Here is a 20,466-nt window from a genome sequence, read left to right as displayed (position 1 = left end):
GAGCGAAATAACAGTTCCTGACACTAATTTACTTAAATTTTTTAGGACAATTGTATTATCAAGACTGACTTACGAACAAAAGTGTGATTTAAAAAACAAATGACCGACTCCCTTGCTGTCAATGAAGGACACAACCAAAAGACAGACGCATACTTACGTAATGATACTAATATTGTGATTTCTCTAAGTATGACAGGGAGTGAGCTAATGTTATACGTATACGTGTCTATTTGTTAAGAGGTATGTGTAAACCGTGAAATCATATTTTACTACATATCATTTGAGATCATGCCTTATTGGTGTTACTTACGATGTTCTAACCAATCTTCGACTGCTGACTTGAAATTGACTACTATTTATTTTAAGACTGTATTTTTGTAATACGTTTTCTCATATTGCATGAAAGACAACTTGAGTTAGCTTCCCCTGCTCAAAATTTCATGCTACGCCACTGCTCATTTCATATGTTAGCACTCTTGACTAGCGACATGCTATAATGGCTTAACATAATACAATACACCATACTTACAGTGTTATTGGGTTGGTGCAAAGGTTCGTAGCGTGTTTTCACTGTCACAAAAGTTCTTGAGATGAATAGAAGACAGAAATTAATCAGTAATATGTTCTCCTAAATTATCTATGACTCTTTGTCAACGCTGGGGTAGCTTTCGATTTCGCGTCTGAAGAAAACTGCTGGTTTAGAGTTAAAGAAATCGTCAAGTCAAGTTTGCAAAGCAACTTCGTTATAAAACGAGTTCCCTTGAAGATTGTTGAAATAAAGAATGGGGAAGGTGGAAAACTTAATGGTGCAAGATCGATAGAATATGAGGGATATGGAATCACCTCCCGACCAAGCTCCTAGATATCTGCTTTCGTCATGTTAGCGGAGTAGGGACGTGCATTACCGTATTGCAATGGCACTTGATGCAGTCTTCCCGGTCGTTTTTCTTAAATTGCAGCCGTAAGGCGTCTGAGTTGTTGGCAATAAACGTCAGTAGTTATGGTTACATTTCTGGGAAGCAATTCGTAGTACACGACGTCCTTTTATTCCAATAACGTATAGGCTAATATCATCTTCTGTGGATGGACACTAGCTTTTGTACGGGGTGTTGTGTGTTGAAACTACAGAACCATTTTCTTGCGGTGCTTTTTCCGATGGCATTCTCCCCATACATGGCGGTAATGTTTCGAGCCGCCTTCGCTGTCTTTGTTCCTCTATTAAACTCAAACAGAAGAATATGTCGGAAGTGTTCGTTTTTTTCCACTAGACACTCCATTTTCTTTAGCTCAGAAATAGCACAAACTTTCTCCAAATCCGCAAAATTCAAGACGTATTTACGCACAACAGTCCAAATAACAAATAACAAATGACAAGTAACAAACAATCTCCTAACAACTCAGTGTTCTGATAGCGAACAAATACGCCATGAAAAATTCCCAAGCCGGCAACTAGCCTCATCCAGAATTTGAACACAGGTCCTCTAGTTTTGTAGTCGGGAATGCTGACCATAAGGGCCGGTTCACAAGGTGTGGGAATTTCTCACGGGCATTTTTTAGAATCGTTTTCATCCTGACAGAAGTGTAGGCCTACACAAGGTTCAATTTTTTCCCGTTCATAACTTAAATTTCATTATACACGGGGAAAAAAAAAAACTAATCGCGTGTACACTACTGTCCAGACAAAAACGATTCGGATATATGCACGTTTCGAGAAATTCCCGAACTATGTGAACGGACCCTTACTCCTTAGCTGGAAATGATTATTTAAGAATTAGCAGACCTACTTGGTTTCTATATAAGAAGTCTACACTTTCTTTCTCTTCTATTTAAAATTCTGAGCATTTCAACCCCAATTTATCTGTCGCATCGTATCGTATCGTGTTCCAACCATAACCTAAATACCCGATCTCAAATCATCGGCACATGGAATATTCCTCATCATAACACTTCACGACACTCTTCATCATTCACCGTTTCAATTTCTCGTCATGGAAACTCCATACTTCATACCTTAAGGGGCTGTCAGATATTAACTACTCTCAAAAGCCAGTTGTCAAATATACTGCTTTTTGTCTTTAGAATATGATCTTTCCTAAAATGTACTTTTTGTAATATACGATTTTTATTGATAATATATAAATTTGTATCTCTTTGTTTTATTAAAAACTAATAGGATTACATGTAACTAAACTTATTCTCATTTTGCTCTTAACTACTGTCATTATTATTATTATTATTATTATTATTATTATTATTATTATTATTATTATTATTATTATTCCTTACGGACTGAACTCGGCCAGCAATAACAAATCTATTAATTAATTAATTGAAATATTATTCCAGGTTCATACATCTGGACACCGGGGGAAAGATATTTAGAAATTCCTCTTTTATTAGGGCACCTTATGTCCTCATGGAACATGTCCCGGAATTATTCACAGTTTATTTCTGTATAATTTTGTGGCGCCATGTTGGAAGATCTGGTTGCCTTGGAAGTTGCGCACGCATCTAGCGCGGTGCGGGGTGACGCGGAGAAGAGGGAGCAGAGAGGAACATCTAGAAACGTATCCCTCTGGAAGGTTCGCAAAGCCACGCGAACCGAAGATTCGAGAACGTGTGAGTTAATAAAAAAGGGCGAGTGAGTCAGCTGTGAGTTAGTTAGTCAGTCTACACGTGAGTCTTCGAGGGAGCAAGGAAGCCAGCCTTCGAGACCGGGGTTCGACGTGAAGAGGACCGCAACTGTGGCAGCGACCAGGCGAGGATCTGAGTTCGATATTAAGTGAACTTGAGTGGTCCGCAACTATGGCAGCGTCCAGGCGAGAATCTGAGTTCGACGTGCAGTGAACTTGAATGAGTCTGTGACTGTGGCAGTATCCGGGCGAGTGCGACGTATCCGGAGGCTTGGCTTCGAAGTGCGGGGAACAGCATCCGGAAGGCGTGGGTTCGATGTGTAGTGAACTGTATCTGGAAGGCTTGGGTTCGACGTACAGTGAACTTATATGAGTGAGCTAGAAGAACTAGCCAAGGCAAACGAACTCTGAACTGACAGTTTTGTTCTGTACATAGTGATTTGTGAACATGGGTTGAAATTAGGAGTACAATGTTGTTCTTCTCAATAATACACGTGAATAGTCATTGTCGTTCTGTGGAGTGCAATAACGACTATTGTGTTGCTGTGTTGAGTGGAATACCCATTGTTGACGGGTGTGTGGTTAAAGTTAGAAATAAAAGTCACATTATTGTTGTATAAAAGTTACAATATCTTAATGAAAGACAGCATTTATACATTTCAATAGATATTTTATTTTCATAACATCAGTCTGATCCGTTTGAGTATTGGAATGGAATGCAATGGAATTTAACTGAAGGGGGCACGGATGGTCCAGCACTGCGACCTGTCGAGATCTATTGCGCTAATCCTCGATATGGACTGAGTTGCGTGCCACAGATCCCCTACAGATCCCCTACGCGCACCAACCCAATCACATAACTCCCGGTCCCTACAGCCGACAGAAATCTATATACAATTCCTGCTTCTGCAACTTCCCCCAAGGCCCCCCTGTCGCACAGTGGTCTAAAATGCAAATTTAGCGGGACATATTAATAACTTTTCAGCTACCTAACAGATTTTTATGAAATTTTACACAGTAGTTACTGGTAGCATATATGTTTTGTATGCAAGCTCTCGTTACGTTGGTATAAGGGGAACTACCCCTTATAGGGGGGCGCATTTAGACAAAATTAGAAACTTTTCTCCTATCTGACAGATTTTTATGAAATTTTACAAAGCAATTACAAGTTGTATATACCGTATTTGCTCGCTTAATTTGCGCACTTTTTAATTAACTTTGGCCACTGAAAAATTGGGGTGCGTAAAATATGCGGATTTTTCAAATAAGAGGTCCTGTTCTGAGTTTATCTCAATTAGTATATGTATAGGTAAGTATTTACGGTAGGGCTAATTTTCTATACCGGTAACTTGTCTCTACCAAGGACAAGCATTGTTAAAGTAGCGGGACTTTGGGGTTTCTTTCTGAAGCAGGTACTTCAATTGCTGGTGAATGACCTACGATGGACTGTAGGGAAGGAAAATCCCTACTACACTGAAAAAAATATGTACGTAATACCTACTACACTGAAAAAAATTATGTACGTAAAATGTGTGCGCAAAATACACGGAGCAAAAATAAAGTTCAAAATAATCCCTTAAAAATTAGGGAGCGCAAAATACGCGGGGGCGCAAATTACGCGAGCAAATACGATATGTTTTGTATACAAGCTCTGATTACGTTCGTATAAGGGGAACTACCCCTTATAGGGGGCGCAATTAGACAAAATTAGTTACTTTTCTCATATTTAACAGATTTTTATGAAATTTTACACAGCTGTTACAGGTAGCATATATGTTTGTATACAAGCTCTCGTTACGTTGATATAAGGGGAACCATCCCTTATAGTGGGGGCACAATTAGATAAAATTAGTAACTTTTCTCCTATTTAACAGATTTTTATGCAATTTTACAGAGCAGTTACAAGTAGCATATATGTTTTGTATACAAGCTCTGATTACGTTCGTATAAGGGGAACTACCCCTTATAGGGGGCGCAATTAGACAAAATTAGTAACTTTTCTCCTATTTAACAGATTTTTATGAAATTTTACAAAGTAGTTACAGGTAGCATGTATGTTTTGTATACAAGCTCTCGTTACGTTGGTATAAGGGGAACTGCCCCTTATAGGGGGGCAGAATTAAACAAAATTAGTAATTTTTCTCCTATTTGATAGATTTGTATGAAATTTTACAAAACAGTTACAAGGAACATATATGTTTTGTATAGAAGCTCTGATTACGTTGGTATAAGGAGAACTACCCCTTTTAGGGGGCACAATTAAACAAAATTAGTCACTTTTCTCCTATTTAACAGATTTTTATGAAATTTTACAAAGTAGTTACAGGTAGCATGTATGTTTTGTATACAAGCTCTCATTACGTTGTTCTAAGTGTAACTACCCCTTATAGGGGGGGGGCGCAATTAGACAAAATTAGTAAATTTTGCCCTATCTAACAGATTTTTATGATATTTTATACAGTAGTTACACTTAGTACATTTGTTTTGTGTACAAATCTGTTTACGTTGGTATGAGCAGAAGTGCCCCTTACAGGGGGATGTATTTAGACAAAATCTTATGGGGGGGAAATGTAACATTTTAGGCACTATTGCACCTTTTGGACACTCGGAAACCTTATTTGGTACATAATTAACAAGCTGTCATCTTGAATTCCCTGAATTACACTGCGGAAGCAGATTCGGTTCACAGATATTGAAATAACTGCAACGGAGAAAAATTGCACTACTGCACCTCGGAAGAATAGTGCTCATAAATTATTACTTCCGCAAATCTGCGCACCTTAAGACTAGATTTAAAATACAGGTAAATAGCGGAGGAAGTGCAAAAAAATAATTTTTGGACGAACCAAAGTGGTTTTTTTTTCTCTACCTTAGCAAATTCTGCACTCAATGGTTATATTTATATTTTGTCCCGTGTCCATTCATGCTAACTTGACATGCTATAATAACATTAAATGTAACACAAACAAACAGTGTTACATACCTAAAGAACTACTTGACATGTTGATACCAAATATGAATGGAATCTACCACTTACAACAGAGTTACAGCACAAGGAAAACGGCAGACTCGCAGCGCTTGCTGAGTAAGAATGCTGGGTGGCGAAATGTGGCATGTTACCGCTATGCAGCCACCTCCGCTGATTAAGATTATAAATTCAGTGTTACTCAGTTATATAGGAAAAATAATTTAAGGGTTTAATTTCATTTTTTTACATGTCATTTTTCTCCATTTGTCCTCCTAAATATGGATTTTAGACCACTGTGTGTCGGTCCGAGGCGACACTCCTCCCTCGAGTAGGTCCGCCTCGGGTGCTCGTTGCAGAAGCCATCCAACATCGCTTAACTACATTCCACGGTGGCCGGTCGAGAGAGCCAGTAGTTTCGGGAAGCTGCCTGTAGAGTGATCTGAAAAACCAGAAACGGGATGATGAGGAAAGGACGATGGGGGAGGAAAGGAAGTGGCGAAGATGAGTGGAGTTCCAATCGCCTGATAGTTACCTGATATTCATCCATAGGAGGGAGGGAAAACCCCCCGAAAAAATCCTCACCCAGACAACTCGTTCTGACCGGGAATACTTGAAATTGTACTAAAGCTCTTTAATAAACTTCCGGATCTCTTCACTTGATTTTGTGGGGTGATCGTTCCATCCTGCTAGAATCATGTGTCCCTGTTAATCTCTGGGTCCTAGGTAATCTGAGGTATCAAAGTTATCGATCATTGCGGTAGGTATAATCATAGTATAACGCTCTGCTCAAATAAGTACAATTCTTATAGCAACAATGTTGCAACGCAAAGATAATTTTGTTTTATGTATGTATGTATGTATGTATGTATGTATGTATGTATGTATGTATGTATGTGTGTATGTATGTATGCTTAGTATATGTATGTATATTTGTTGGTTGCTGAATTTATTTAGAAATTATATTAACTTCAACTATGTTGCGTAGTTACGTTATATAATAGTATAATGTAGATACGAGTATAATAAGTTAGTTTGTCCGTGTCTTTGGATAGTAACAGCTATTTATTTAACATAAAATTACACCTTACTAAAACTAATCGAACTCCGCAATTCAACTCAACATAGCAAAATCGTAACACACGAAACAACACATAGGCTATGTGTATAAATTTAACGTATATTACACTACTAACAAACACAGATGTTAAGATCAACATTTTCAGACTCAAATCAACAAAATGGACTTTAATTTAAAATTAGATTTATTTTTCAAACGCGACGCCAGCTATAAGTTTATGCGTAAAACACATTAACTGTCAGAAGAAAGAAATATTCATGCTATTGTTACTATTATACAAGTTAAGAAACATTGATTAGACTACCAATTACATCTTGCTAATTCCATTATGTTGTATGTATGTTTAGTCAACAGTCCGAAGACTGGTTGGAACCTCATAAGTGACACCAATAAAGCATCACTCATAAGGTAATTAATCCAGGAGATAATGGGGTAGAGCTCCATTGCATACATCGCTGACTAGTAACATATTTTACTAATCAGACGTAATATGCAGCAATTGCTTTTCCTCTGACACCTATCTTGGAGTGAGATGTATTGCAATACATGTATTATCAGCCAGAACCTCAATCAGAGATACATTCCACTACAGTCTCGCAATTTTGAGTGAGTATAAGGACGCATCGGTGCAAAGACTTGATGTAATAGAAAGAGGAAGCTTAAATTCTACCAACTACTATCTTTGTACAACATTGTCCGAAATTTTACATGAGTTGTAAATAAAGTAGTGGCAACACTGCCGGTAATGAGTCATGCGCATTCGCATATGATACGAGACAACTTGTGATCGTAGTTGGAGATATTGTTGATATATTGAAAGATATAGACAACAGATGTTGTTAGGATAACAGATGTTGTTAGGATAACAGATGTTGTTATTGTGGGTGGTTAAATGTAGAGTGCTATATTTTAACTGCTCTAAAGCATGTTTACTAAACTTGAGCAGCGATCGTGGATAAAAATCGAAGTAGCCCGTGGTAGAAATGCACGCCTATGTCATCAAGGGTTATTTGAAGCTTGTGACAACGATGCACTACCGTATCGGACGGTTGTAAGATGAGTCTCTGCATTTCGTACGGGTCGGAATGAGCGACACATGTGGCTCGCACAGATCGACCGTCCATTTGTGACAAACAAATGGAGTTAATGCGAGGTCTCCTTGCTATTGACCATCGCTGGACTAAACGAGAATTATCCATCGAGGTTGGATTCAGTCATCAAACTGTGTGGCACATCCTGAAGAAAAACCTCCACATGAGAAAAATTGCAGCATGCTGAGTTCCTCATAACCTGACAGAAGCATAGAAGTGGTACCGATACGCAATAGCTCAACTCCACCTACAGAGATACCACAACGAAGGGGACGTATTTCTGCAACGTAGTGTTGCCATTGACGAGACGTGGGCACTGGCATACAAGTCTGAACTAAAGCGTCGGTCTAATGAATGGAACCACAAAAGATCACCACATCCAAAAAAAGAAGTACGATATGAACCTTCTAGGGCAGCGTTTCCCAAAGTGTGGGTCGCGACACCCTGGGGGTCATAAAAAGAGCTGAGGGAGAGGGGTCGCGAGATGATTTAGAAAATAAAGTAAAAAAGTCTTATTAACACATTTAAGTTATGTTGTATTCAGAAACATGAAACATGCAATTGAAAATAAAAAAGTTTCAGAAGTTATAGCTAAAGTAAAAAATAGTTAATGCTATAAATATGTCTGTTTTTGAGAAAGTAGCTCCTCAAATCTTCGCTCTGTCTTCAATATGTACACAATTGAGGCACTCAGAAGCAAAGTAATGTAAGTGACATTTTTTTAAAAAGTGAGATGAGTATATATTCTAAATCTTTAACGTCACTTCTGTTCAGAGAAAAAGTAATATAAGTGCAGTTCCAGTCAGTGCTGCTCCATGTTGGCCTTACACTTCTATTACAATGCATACAGAGTTTTGACTGAGAGGCAAACTAATACAAGTGCGTTGTTTACATATTGTTGTTGCGTTTCTTCTGTATATGACTATATATTTGCCATAATGGAGAGAGGTAATAGATTACATATTCGAAACATCTTCGTGGAAGGTCTGCACACATTGAGCTGGACCAACTATACAATAAGGATAACTTTTGCTAAGTGGAGCAACTTGCAATAGCTAAAGAAATTCATCCCACTCATACTCCACTCTTTCCTTGATGACCTGAAGCATTAGAATGGGCCTATAATAAGGACTGTAGGACGTGAAAAAGTGCGTGGAAGAGGAAGTTGAAGGAATATTCGCGGTAGGAACACTACAGATGCACTTCATGACAGAAATATAGATGTTTCAGCAGAGTGAGATGTGACTTCATTAGATGAGGCTAGTGATGTAATGAACAGCGACTAAGGATGAATTTCATTTAAAATTTGAAATTTTCTTAGCCCTCTTCTTTCGGAGTACCAAAAACCACATCAACTGTTGCCCTAGAAATGGAATATAATATTCAACCAATCAGACACTATATATTAAAAAAGGATCTAAAAATACATTTAAAATTGCAAGCCTCATCCAGATCTCAGATGTTCTTCAAACTGTCAGATAATATCCTATGTAATTTCTACAAAATAAACAAAGAAGAAATACCAGTCTATATCACAGACACACTCATTGCTAAAACTCCAGTTGTAAATGAAATTCCTCCATGAAAGTGGATAATTCCAGAACATTGCCTACAAATTCCACGAAATCATTTAAAAAATGATCCTCCATACATTTTTAAATTAGATGCATGGAACTACTCTGCAGCTCATATAGGATTAACTTCAAATTTATACAGATGAATCTCTAAACCCTGATGATGGAACATCAGGAGCAGGTATTATATTCCAAAATATCAAGAAAATTACTTCATACCATGTTCAGCCTCCTCCAGTCTTGACACTGAATTGCTAGCTATTGATGCTGCTCTTCAGTGTGTTACTCAAATTTCTGAAAGATCTATTTGAATACTTACCGACTCCAATGGGGCCATATTTAATATAATCAAATATATACCACACCTATACGCACATAGAATTATTCCAATTCTAAAACAACTAAGTGAACTAAAAAAACTCCTAAAGAAAATAAAATTTCAATGGATACCTAGTCATTGTGGTCTACCTGGAAACGAGAAAGTCGATAACGTTGCAAAACAGGTAACATATTTGCAACCAAGACCTCTTCAAGTGATATCTCTATCCAATACCTTTACTTCAGTAAAATTTCATTTTATAAACTTATGGATCAACAATTGGCTCTTTTCTGAGAAAGGAAAAATTTTACAGTCCGTTAAAAAGAAACCGAATGACCTGGAAATTTACAAAAACTTGCCCAGACATGTTCAAACATTTTTAACAAGCACCAGAACAGGTCACATTGTCACACAATTTCACCTTTCTGATACTCCTACTTGTCTGTGGTGTAATAATCATGATGAAGATCTGGAACACATTCTTCTACACTGTCCATCTATAAACACAAAAGAAGTAAATTAAAATCATCAGTATCAGTTGCAGAAGACACAGCTCTGCAGTATATATTGACTACACCCCAACTCTGGCTAGTAGCAACAGTCGTCTATAATGAACACCGATCAAAATACCCCTCATTTACTACGAAAAAGAAGAACTGAAAATACTACAGTGGACTATAGTTGACTTTATGTTGTCAGCAAACAACTGGATACATTAAGAAGATTGATTGATTGATTCTTTCGGTTATACAGACACATTTTTTGTTATAATATGATAATAAGAAAGCTCAAGTGCTGTTAAGACTGAAATGTTTCAATGTTGTAAGCAATGTCCTTGTTCTTGTTTTAAATAATATAAAAATTACTGAAAACTCTTGCACTTATATTACTTTTCCACAACAATATTTTCGTGGCAAAATAATACAAGTGACTTTAGGACCCTATTTTACCTAAACTGTTTTAGAATAGATCATTTCTATTTAGAAGTTAAAAAATATAGGTACCAACATATACAACTATAAATTTACAGCAACATAGTCCTGTAACAGATTTTTTAATTTCCGTTTCAACTTCAAAGTCACTTATCTCAAAACTTACTAAATGTCACTTGTACCACTTTGCTTCTGAGTGCCTCAATTGTGTTTCAAAACAATATGGCAAAAACATATAGAAAAATATGAAGTTATTATAGGGTAATGATTTGTTAAATATGCATATTTTACAGAATGAATTTAAATATGTAAATCTTGTGGCAATTATGCAAAATATGAAAAAGACAAATGAGACTAGATAACAAGTAAACGTGAAATGAGCTATTATTATATTATATGATAAATCATTGTACAAGTAAGTACGAACTCATGTTCAAAATTGATTGAATATCATATATATGTACGTGAGTACTTTTAATATTATTATTACCCTATAACAACTTCATATTTTACTACATCTTTTTGCCGTATTGTTTTGAAACAAAATTATGAGTACCATAGCATTTATTCACACATAAAGTTACACATTTTTTCTCGTTAAATATGCATAATTACATAACATTTAGTGATATCACATGTATAATTAATTTTTTGTGTTATCTTTTTTATGTTTTTAACTTTTTAACTGTATTATTCTTTTGCATCTTTTCACACATTTTAATATGTATTTCATGTTTTCATAAGATATCGAATATTTATGTCTGAAGATGCCATGATTTGGCGAAAACGTTCACAATGTTAATAATATAATGTAAAGTAAGACTATTATAGTATTTTACATTAAAAAATAAGTCATATGAATGAACATTATCTATTTTTATTTGTTGCATAAATTTATTCCAACCTTACTCCGACACCTAATTGATTTATTGTTTTGTACTTGTATTAGTTTTACGTAACTGTAGAGATTTTGAAGCTTCTTTCGGGTTGAATAACAGAGGATCACTGAGAAAACCATAGTTCTTTCTCCATACATTTACATTTAAATAAAACCTGTCATTAAAGGCATTAAAGGCCTCTCGTAGTTGTTTTTCTTATAAATCTGTCGATTTTATCTTTGGCTGTTATGTTAACATCTTGGCTTCGCAAACTACTATTTCAAGTGTTCTAAGTGTCTGAAAAAACATATGAGAAAGGAAGGCCAATCTAATAAGACAACCTGCGAGATTTTTAATTTCCGAAATTTTGTAATGCACTTTACAAACGTGTATTGTAGAACATTTTTTGCACGTTTATATTTTTAAAATTGCAAATGTAATATAATTTGCAATTGAAGCCTTCGCAAAGCTGCACTGTAATGGTAACTAAGTAACAATAAGTGCACTATAATTGGTCTATTTCAATATAGTTTTATGTTATGAAGAATGGTTCCCTAGCAACAACGTTCTATGTGTGAATTCTAACTTTCAAGGCCTAGCAACAATAGCTGCAAATATAGCAAAAAAACACGATCGTGCAAAAGATAGGCTTGTATATTGAAATTTTTCGTCTTGCAGGTATCGACACATTAGAAGTTGGGTGATATCTACTGGTTTTGAGTAAAATTATGGTTATTCACAATCTTACAGGCATTTGCATTTTTCGAATGGGTTAATTATTGGTGTGGTAATCGGGGGTCGCAAACAAATCGACCCTTACAAGTACTAACATTGTAACTCACTTTCTTACATTTTTCAGAAGATGAAAATGAAGTTTTAAATTGATCGTGTAAATTAGTGTATACAGATATGTAGAGTAACAATAAGATTTTACATACAATTGGAGAGGTTTAGAGTTACAATGATAGTACTGGGAGAAAAAGAAACAATTTAAGACCATATTAACTAGGACAACTCAAAACCATAAAAAATTGAGTTACAATGTTAGTACTTGGGAGGGTCGAAATGTCTCACCCAAAAGTGGGTCGCATCTTCAAAAAGTTTGGGAACCACTGCTCTAGGGTGAAAGTCATGGTGATAATGGCATACGACGGTGAAGGTGTTATTATTAACCATGCCGTATCTGAAGACCAAAATGTCAATACAGTGTACTATACCAACATTTTCTCGAACACAACTATGTCCAGCTGTGCGGCGCAAACGTCCATTTTTCCTGAGAGACAATCCAATTTTCATCTTGTATGATAATGCTCGTCATGTCGCAGGAGCCGTATTCCTCTGACATGAGTCCTTATGACTAGGACTTTTTTTTACGGTTTAAAGAACCACTTAAAAGCAAGAGGTTTCCAGATATTGCATCAGTGCTTCATGCAGTAGGACAGTCCATCAGAGAGATCAACAGAAACAAACTCTCTAACGGCATTCAATGGTTACCACGGATTTGGCAAAATATACAGGAACATTCTGGCGATTATATTGAAGGAGTGTAAATGTATTTTCCATATAAGTTCAATAACATATTCGTAATGTCTATGTTGTCACTACTTTACTTACAATCTACGTATTTTTGGAAATTATATAATCGTTTGTACACATTCTTACGGCAATTTCGTTGAAACGAACCTCTATTATTGAAGTATTGGCGTGATTCGATACTCTTTTCCAGTAATTTTCGAAAATATTTTGAGGCCATTTTGTTAATAACGTCACAGAAAACGATTTATTTTTCAGTGCCATATAATATATATTTTATCAAAGACCAAATGTCCTCAACTGCATTGAAAAGGTAATGACACGATCAACTGTGATTTCTTTAATGAAACTTTTTTCTTCTTTACATCGTTCTGTAGAGGAAAATTTAATAGGTATTACATAATTCATCTTCTGTTTGGCCACTGTCCACGTCTTACTGGGAATAATTGAATATGAGAAGTCTTATCTATATTAATTACTGTTTTCCAAAAGTTAATTTTCAAATAATTAATTTATCGTGAAGTCTCTCTTTTTTTTTCAGATTGAAATATCGGCAGGAAATTAGAAACGCAACCCTGTGCCGTTCCCGTGTGAAACGCTATCATTTCTCGTTTCTACTAACAAATAAAAAAGATCACAATAAAGTAAAGTAATAGTAATGGTAGTAATGAAAGTAGTAGGCATAATAATAATAATAATAATAATAATAATAATAATAATAATAATAATAATATGTGAGAGATAAGGTCCTCTTTCCCAAAATTTTCTAAAGTCAATTCAAATAAAACAAATAAAATAATAAATAATATACCTCTAAACATTTCCATAATTCCCTCCATAGATTCATTAGCCCAACCGGTATTTAATGTGGATTTGCATTGATTCACGCCCCATCTGATAACACGATATTTCCGAAATTGAAATTGTGAATTTGCCTTAAATATCAGAAATTCATGTTGCAATACTCGTTCTTTCCTTTAGAACATTTCACCCATTCATTTTGTCATAGCGGTAAGCCAAGCCTCTAACAATGAGGCGAAATGAAAGAATATTCCTCTCCTCGCAGTGAATCATTTAATTACTTTAGCGTAGGTGTATTTTCTTCGTTATGCATGCGGAGGACTACATCCTGTTCGAAAGAATAAAAATTCCATACACGTTCATCTATTTTTCATTGCTTACCTAGAGTTGCAGGATGGGCAAAATCTCTCTTATTTCCAATATTTCTTTCAGTGTTAATAACCGAGTTTCTTCCAATTAAGAGCGGCTACTATTCTTCCCATTATTTTATTAACATCATCAATGTATTACTGTTTCGACGTTCATTTAAAAATATAATTAATTTTCAATATTTTGTTAATGGTATCTAAAACTTCACAAACGTAATCTTTATACTGTTCACAGGAGTACATTTGATCGAATATTTATAAATATCACTTATCATTCATCATTACTAAAATTTTGTCGTCTGTCTGTCTGTCTGTCTGTCTGTCTATCTGTCTATCTATCTATCTATCTATCTATCTATCTATCTATCTATCTATCTATCTATCTATCTATCTATCTATCTATCTATCTATCTATCTATCTATCTATCTATCTATCTATCTATCTATCTATCTATCTATCTATCTATCTATCTATCTATCTATCTATCTATCTATCTATCTATCTATCTATCTATCTATCTATCTATCTATCTATCCATCTACTTATCTATCGAATTTTTTCTTAACTTTACATAATATTTACAGTATCACTGGTTTCTAATAAAATAATAACAACATAATGACATCATATTTCCTGGTGGTCTTGAAGAAAGTCGTTCTTAGACTTATTTTCTGATAGTTCAATTATCTAACTTAACAATGGCTACGATATTAATTTCTCGCAAATACCGGCCTTCAACTTTTCTTACATTTACTCTTTGCTATAAATAAAAATTTAGTTAGTTTTTTGGTATGTTGCAATTATTAAGGGCCTTACATAGTTTTAAAAATGATATGTGAACATTAAGATTCAAAAACCTTCGATCACTCCATAATTTTCTTAAGTTTTCAGTCTCTGGGCAACTTAAAGCCGTATATTTTAAATCTTCCTTTTTCCCGCATAGTGGGCAGCTATCTCTTTCCACATTTCCTCTCTTGTTCCTTTAATTTCCATACAGACCTACCCACTCTCCACCACGCCGCGCCAACTCTCTGGTGTTATTACTTAGATATTCTGGTTTCATAAAACATGACAATGATTTCCAACGGCACTTGGAACTCCTGTTGAGTAAACATTACAATGAAGTTACTACGAGCTCAGACCGCTATCACGCCGGATGAGGCCGCATCCAAGGTCGGTAAGAGAAGTCAATGTCTCCTAGTGAAAAAGTGCAGAGCAAGGAAGCAAGACAAAAACATAACGAGACGAGTGCAAACACTTACTGGATACACACTATACCCAGCTTGGCATAGAAGATAACTGAAGTACATTGCTTTAATAATATTTTACATAATATTATAAAATAATGTGATAATGAATTAAATAAAGAATGGAATGATTCGTTGTAAGATAATGTACAGGAGTGGCAAAAAAAACCGGACCGACCCTTGTAGCTGATTTCATAGTCTTGTTCACTCCAGAGCACGATAGACTGGTAACTAAGTCTTTCGTGGTTCGAATCCTGCCTGTGAAGAAAACGTTTTTTGTTCCTTATTCCAATTTATTCCCAATACTTTTTGATTGCTGATAAAATTCATGTTCTGGGAATAATAACTTAATTAAGTTGTAAAATATCGCTGCAATCGAAAAGTATTGGGAATAAATTTGAATAAGGAACAAAAAAAGTTTCCTTCCAGGGCAGATTCGAACCACGAAAGTCTTAGTTACCAGACTATCGTGCTCTGGGGTGAACAAGGTTCTGAAATCAGCTACAAGGGTCGGTCCGGTTTTTTTTTGCCATTACTGTACACAAATCACACATTTGTAGGAATCAATTAATAGTGTGACGAGCCTTTCTAACGCCTTTAAAAATATAGCCTATACATAAATATTGAGTTCATTGCACTAATGATTTCTCATTGTTACTATATAACATTGTCATTACTATAAACATAAATACGGTACACATGAAGTTTGATATTATATTTTAATCATAAATTGAAGAGTTTTTTTAAAAAACAACCTTAGTCCAAAAATATAAATTTTCAGGAGAAACAAAAAATTATAACGCACGGTGTTGTTGACACTTCAAGTATCAAATTCATCTTGCATTTCTTAAGGTATTAACTTGGGAAAACTGAAGTACATTTATAACCTAAATTCCCTCCTAGAAATACATGTGTAAATGTAGGTAATTGTGGACAATGGTTGTGTTAAGAAAAAAATACTCTGTTGTGGCTGAAGTGTACCTCTCCTTTACTCTTATTTTCCTTTATTATATCCTTTCGTTGCTTACATTTCTTCCATGGAGTTACTTCTGCACCTCAAGATGGCTCCAAAACTACGGAGAGTTCTTTCCGATCTCTTGAAACGATTTTTGAATGACGTCATGTGCGTCAGGATTCACACGACAGCTGAACTTTGGCGAAAGGTGACAGACCAGTAGTGAGTGATTTCATAGAGTGCACGGTGTCTCACAGCAGCAATGCCCAAGAAAATCAAGCCTTTTCGGGAGGGGTATGTTACGACTCTTTCCGTTGACAAGTACAGTTAAGTGAAAATAATAGAAACCTGCAAAAAACGTGGTTTCATTATTTCTAAGAAAGGCATCTTCTGTGTACTTAATAACACTTGTAAAGCTCGGATGGGATTAATTTGTATCATCTCGGGGGAGGGGGTGCGGCTTATTGCGAGTGGGGTGGATATGCTTGCTTTTCCTCTCTGGAATTAATCTCATCACAGTTTTGTTAGTCTTATTAAGTACACAGAAGATGCCTTTCTTGGAAATAACGAAATAACGTTTTCTGCAGGCTCCTATGACTTTCACGTACTAACTGTACTTGGCATCGGAAAGAGTCGTAATGTACTCCTCCCAAAAAATCTCGATTTTCTTACGCATTGTTGCTGTGAGACACCGTGCACCCTATGAGATCACTCACTACTGCACAGCTCAGCTGAAAGTGTTTTAGTCGATTTCGGATAAAATTCGTTAGGAGTATTAATAACCACAGATAAAATTATGATTATGATGATAAGCGTTAGAGTGGTGTTGTTGATGGTGAAGATGGTGATAACGATTATGACGACAGTGGTAGTGGTGGTGATGATTACGACTATGATAACAAATTTATGATAAAAATGTTGGTAATCATTAGCGAAAGAATCAAAATATATTAAGTGTTTATGTTGACTATTACACTCTTACTACGTCATACTACTTTTGACCAATAAAACGGTACGAAAAGACGTATTTCAACCAATCATGGCTGCTTATCGCACAATTTTATCGCGTCCCTAGCATTTGTTTAATTTTATCGCGTCCCTAGCATTTGTTTCTTTGTTTGCCAACATTTGAAACTGCGCTGGTCTGGACGTCAAAAAAAAAATATATATATATATATATATATAATTACAAACCACTCCAGTAGATGCACAGCAGTTTCAAATATGACTCGCATTGGCATTCAAGATCATACCTATGCATCTTCTAAAATCCGATTTACAAATAAACGAAAAGCACCATTCGGAAATCCTGAATAAGTTGAATACACAATGTAGGCCTAAATCAACGAGTTCCACTTCTATTACGCACGCGTCCAATATAACATCAACTGAACCACCAACCACATTCAAATTTGAAAATTGTACATTCAATAATTATTCCTTTTAAAATTATTCATTCGGAAATTCTGAATAAGTTGAATACACCATGTAGACCTAAATCAACGAGTTCCACTTCTATTACGCACACGTCCAATATAACATCAATTGAACCACCAACCACATTCAAATTTGAAAATTGTACATTCAATAATTATTCCTTTTAAAATTATTCATTCGGAAATTCTGAATAAGTTGAATACACCATGTAGACCTAAATCAACGAGTTCCACTTCTATTACGCACACGTCCAATATAACATCAATTGAACCACCAACCACATTCAAATTTTAAAATTGTACATTCAATAATTATTCCTTTTAAAATTATTCATGTTTATTTTTTATGTCATCGTCGTTAATTAAAACTTTTCTAACACTTGTGTATATTAGTTAGATTATGTTATAGCTTCTGCTATATGATATTATGGATAGTCACGTATCAGAGATTGTTTAATATTAAGATTTATTGAAAATCATCTGTCAAGTGAAGTTGATTACTGGGATTCGGATAATTGAAGTGGAATGTTGCATTTTAATAAAAATGAAACTGAATCAACTAAGCCCTCTTGACTAGTAACATTGCCATCGTGTATAATAGATCGAGAACTTCTCGACGAGAAGGCATTGCTCACTACAGCCATCTAGCATGCATCTAGCGTAATATTTGTAATGTTGAGATGGTACAATAATACATTTGAAGACAGTTGTATTTTCGTAAGTAATTAATATTTTATTGTATTGGAGTACTTCGTTACTTCTAATCTTTATATACTTTCTTCTAATCGTGTAATAGTCAATTAAATCCCACTCGAGTTTTGATGTTCTCTAGATAAATCAAAACGTCTAGTGAGATTACTGTTGATAATAATGCTGATGGCTGATGGTGCTGGAAGTAGCCTATTAGTGATGGAAAGTATTTATTTCGTTTCCAGAACATTTAAAACAAAGTATCCATTTCGTTTCCAGAACATTTAAAACAAAAGAGCAGGTATGGGTCCCAACGTTTTCTGAATTGTGTTGTCGAATCGGTCTGTGAACCGGACGTAGCCCGCAGATCTGTTTACTGCGCAGTAAGTTCCGGGCATTGCGGTGATCCAATTAATTTTGCAAGTTTATCTGCTTCCTGTTTCCTGTTGACAAGCTCTGGTTCGTACTAGATATCCTTCTTAAATGGGCATTTCAGCGACACACTGTCTGCCGAGTCAAATCGAGATATTTTTTTTTAAACTACAGATGTCCGGAGATGGTGACTTAATGAGGCGGTAACTGAGCCACTATAAATGCGAATGACACAAAAAAAAAGCAAAATACTCTATTAACACTTGCCTTATAATCGCCCTGCCCATAACAAATCTCACAGCATGTCACCGGAATCGAACTACAATAGCTTTTGTAAGAAATTGCAATTTGATTGAGCTAGGACAGGAACAGATGATTATTTTATGTACCTATTTTTATTGCATAAATTTTAGCATTAAGTGGGCAATAACATTCCGTTCAGGCGAAAATGGAACTAAAATTTACTTTTATTTTCTTTATTATAATAACGTAGACTACAAAGTTGTTTAAGTCTTCCTCTATCTCGGTGCCTTTAGTTTGGTATTGGAATGCTTTCATCGGATTTCATTCTCTGTAAATGACTTAGCCAAGTCTTTTGATTATGCCTGGATAACTTCTACAATATTTTCAACTTTTAATTTCTCCCGAATATCTATATTATCTATATATTTTTTTCATCCTCCTTAAAACTAAATATGGAGTAAAATCTCATTTGGACTGATTGTAATCTGCAGTGCGACACCCATGAAAGACTAAGGCCGACCAATCTGCTGCTGGCCCCAAATCCACATGCCTCAGCAGAAAGAACGACTTTCCAACCAGCACGGAGGTAACAAGTATCAACACGATGATTTCCGCAGTCTTTCAGCTGGTTTCCCAAAACGGATTTCGCTACCTAGTGTCAAATTCATCACGATGGTGGATCCCATACACTGCCAGGAAATTAATGAGAAAATATCTTCCACCAAGAGCTTTCGCACTCATACCACAAACATGGTGGTTCAGACCACGATTCTATGGTACGAGGCTTGACTGCTTGTAATTTGGCTCTTTATTTGCAATTCAGGAATCAGTTTTCACTACTATATTTCAGAGACACTTTTGCTACCATGTTATGTAATCGCAATTTTCTTTATATGCACATGTATTTCCCAAAACTCAATTTAATAAATCAATTTATTTTGTTTCGCTTCTATCATTTTAGACCTACTATTTTTAAGTCCAGGAGATTAGTCGCACAAGGTAATTATTCCAAATTATAACTACAATGTAATAATTTCTATTACTATTTTATATTTATGGAATTCAGCATGTAAAATCAACTAGCATATCTAAAGTAGACCTACCATGGTATAATAATAAATTATGCTTCTATATTGATCTAGAAAGATACGACTATCATAAATAGGAATGCATTGTAGCGTAAAGGCTCGAGAATAATTAGGGATTCCTGAAAGAAGATGGATGACATTTTCGTTAGATTCGGAAGTCGGAACTAGATATTAAGCACAAATAATAATAATAATAACAATAATAATAATAATAATAATAATAATAATAATAATAACTATAATGGTTGTTTTTGTTTAT

The sequence above is a fragment of the Periplaneta americana genome, chromosome 8, assembly GCF_040183065.1.
Source record: "Periplaneta americana isolate PAMFEO1 chromosome 8, P.americana_PAMFEO1_priV1, whole genome shotgun sequence".
Lineage (NCBI taxonomy): Eukaryota > Metazoa > Arthropoda > Insecta > Blattodea > Blattidae > Periplaneta > Periplaneta americana.
This window is presented reverse-complemented; position numbering follows the sequence as displayed.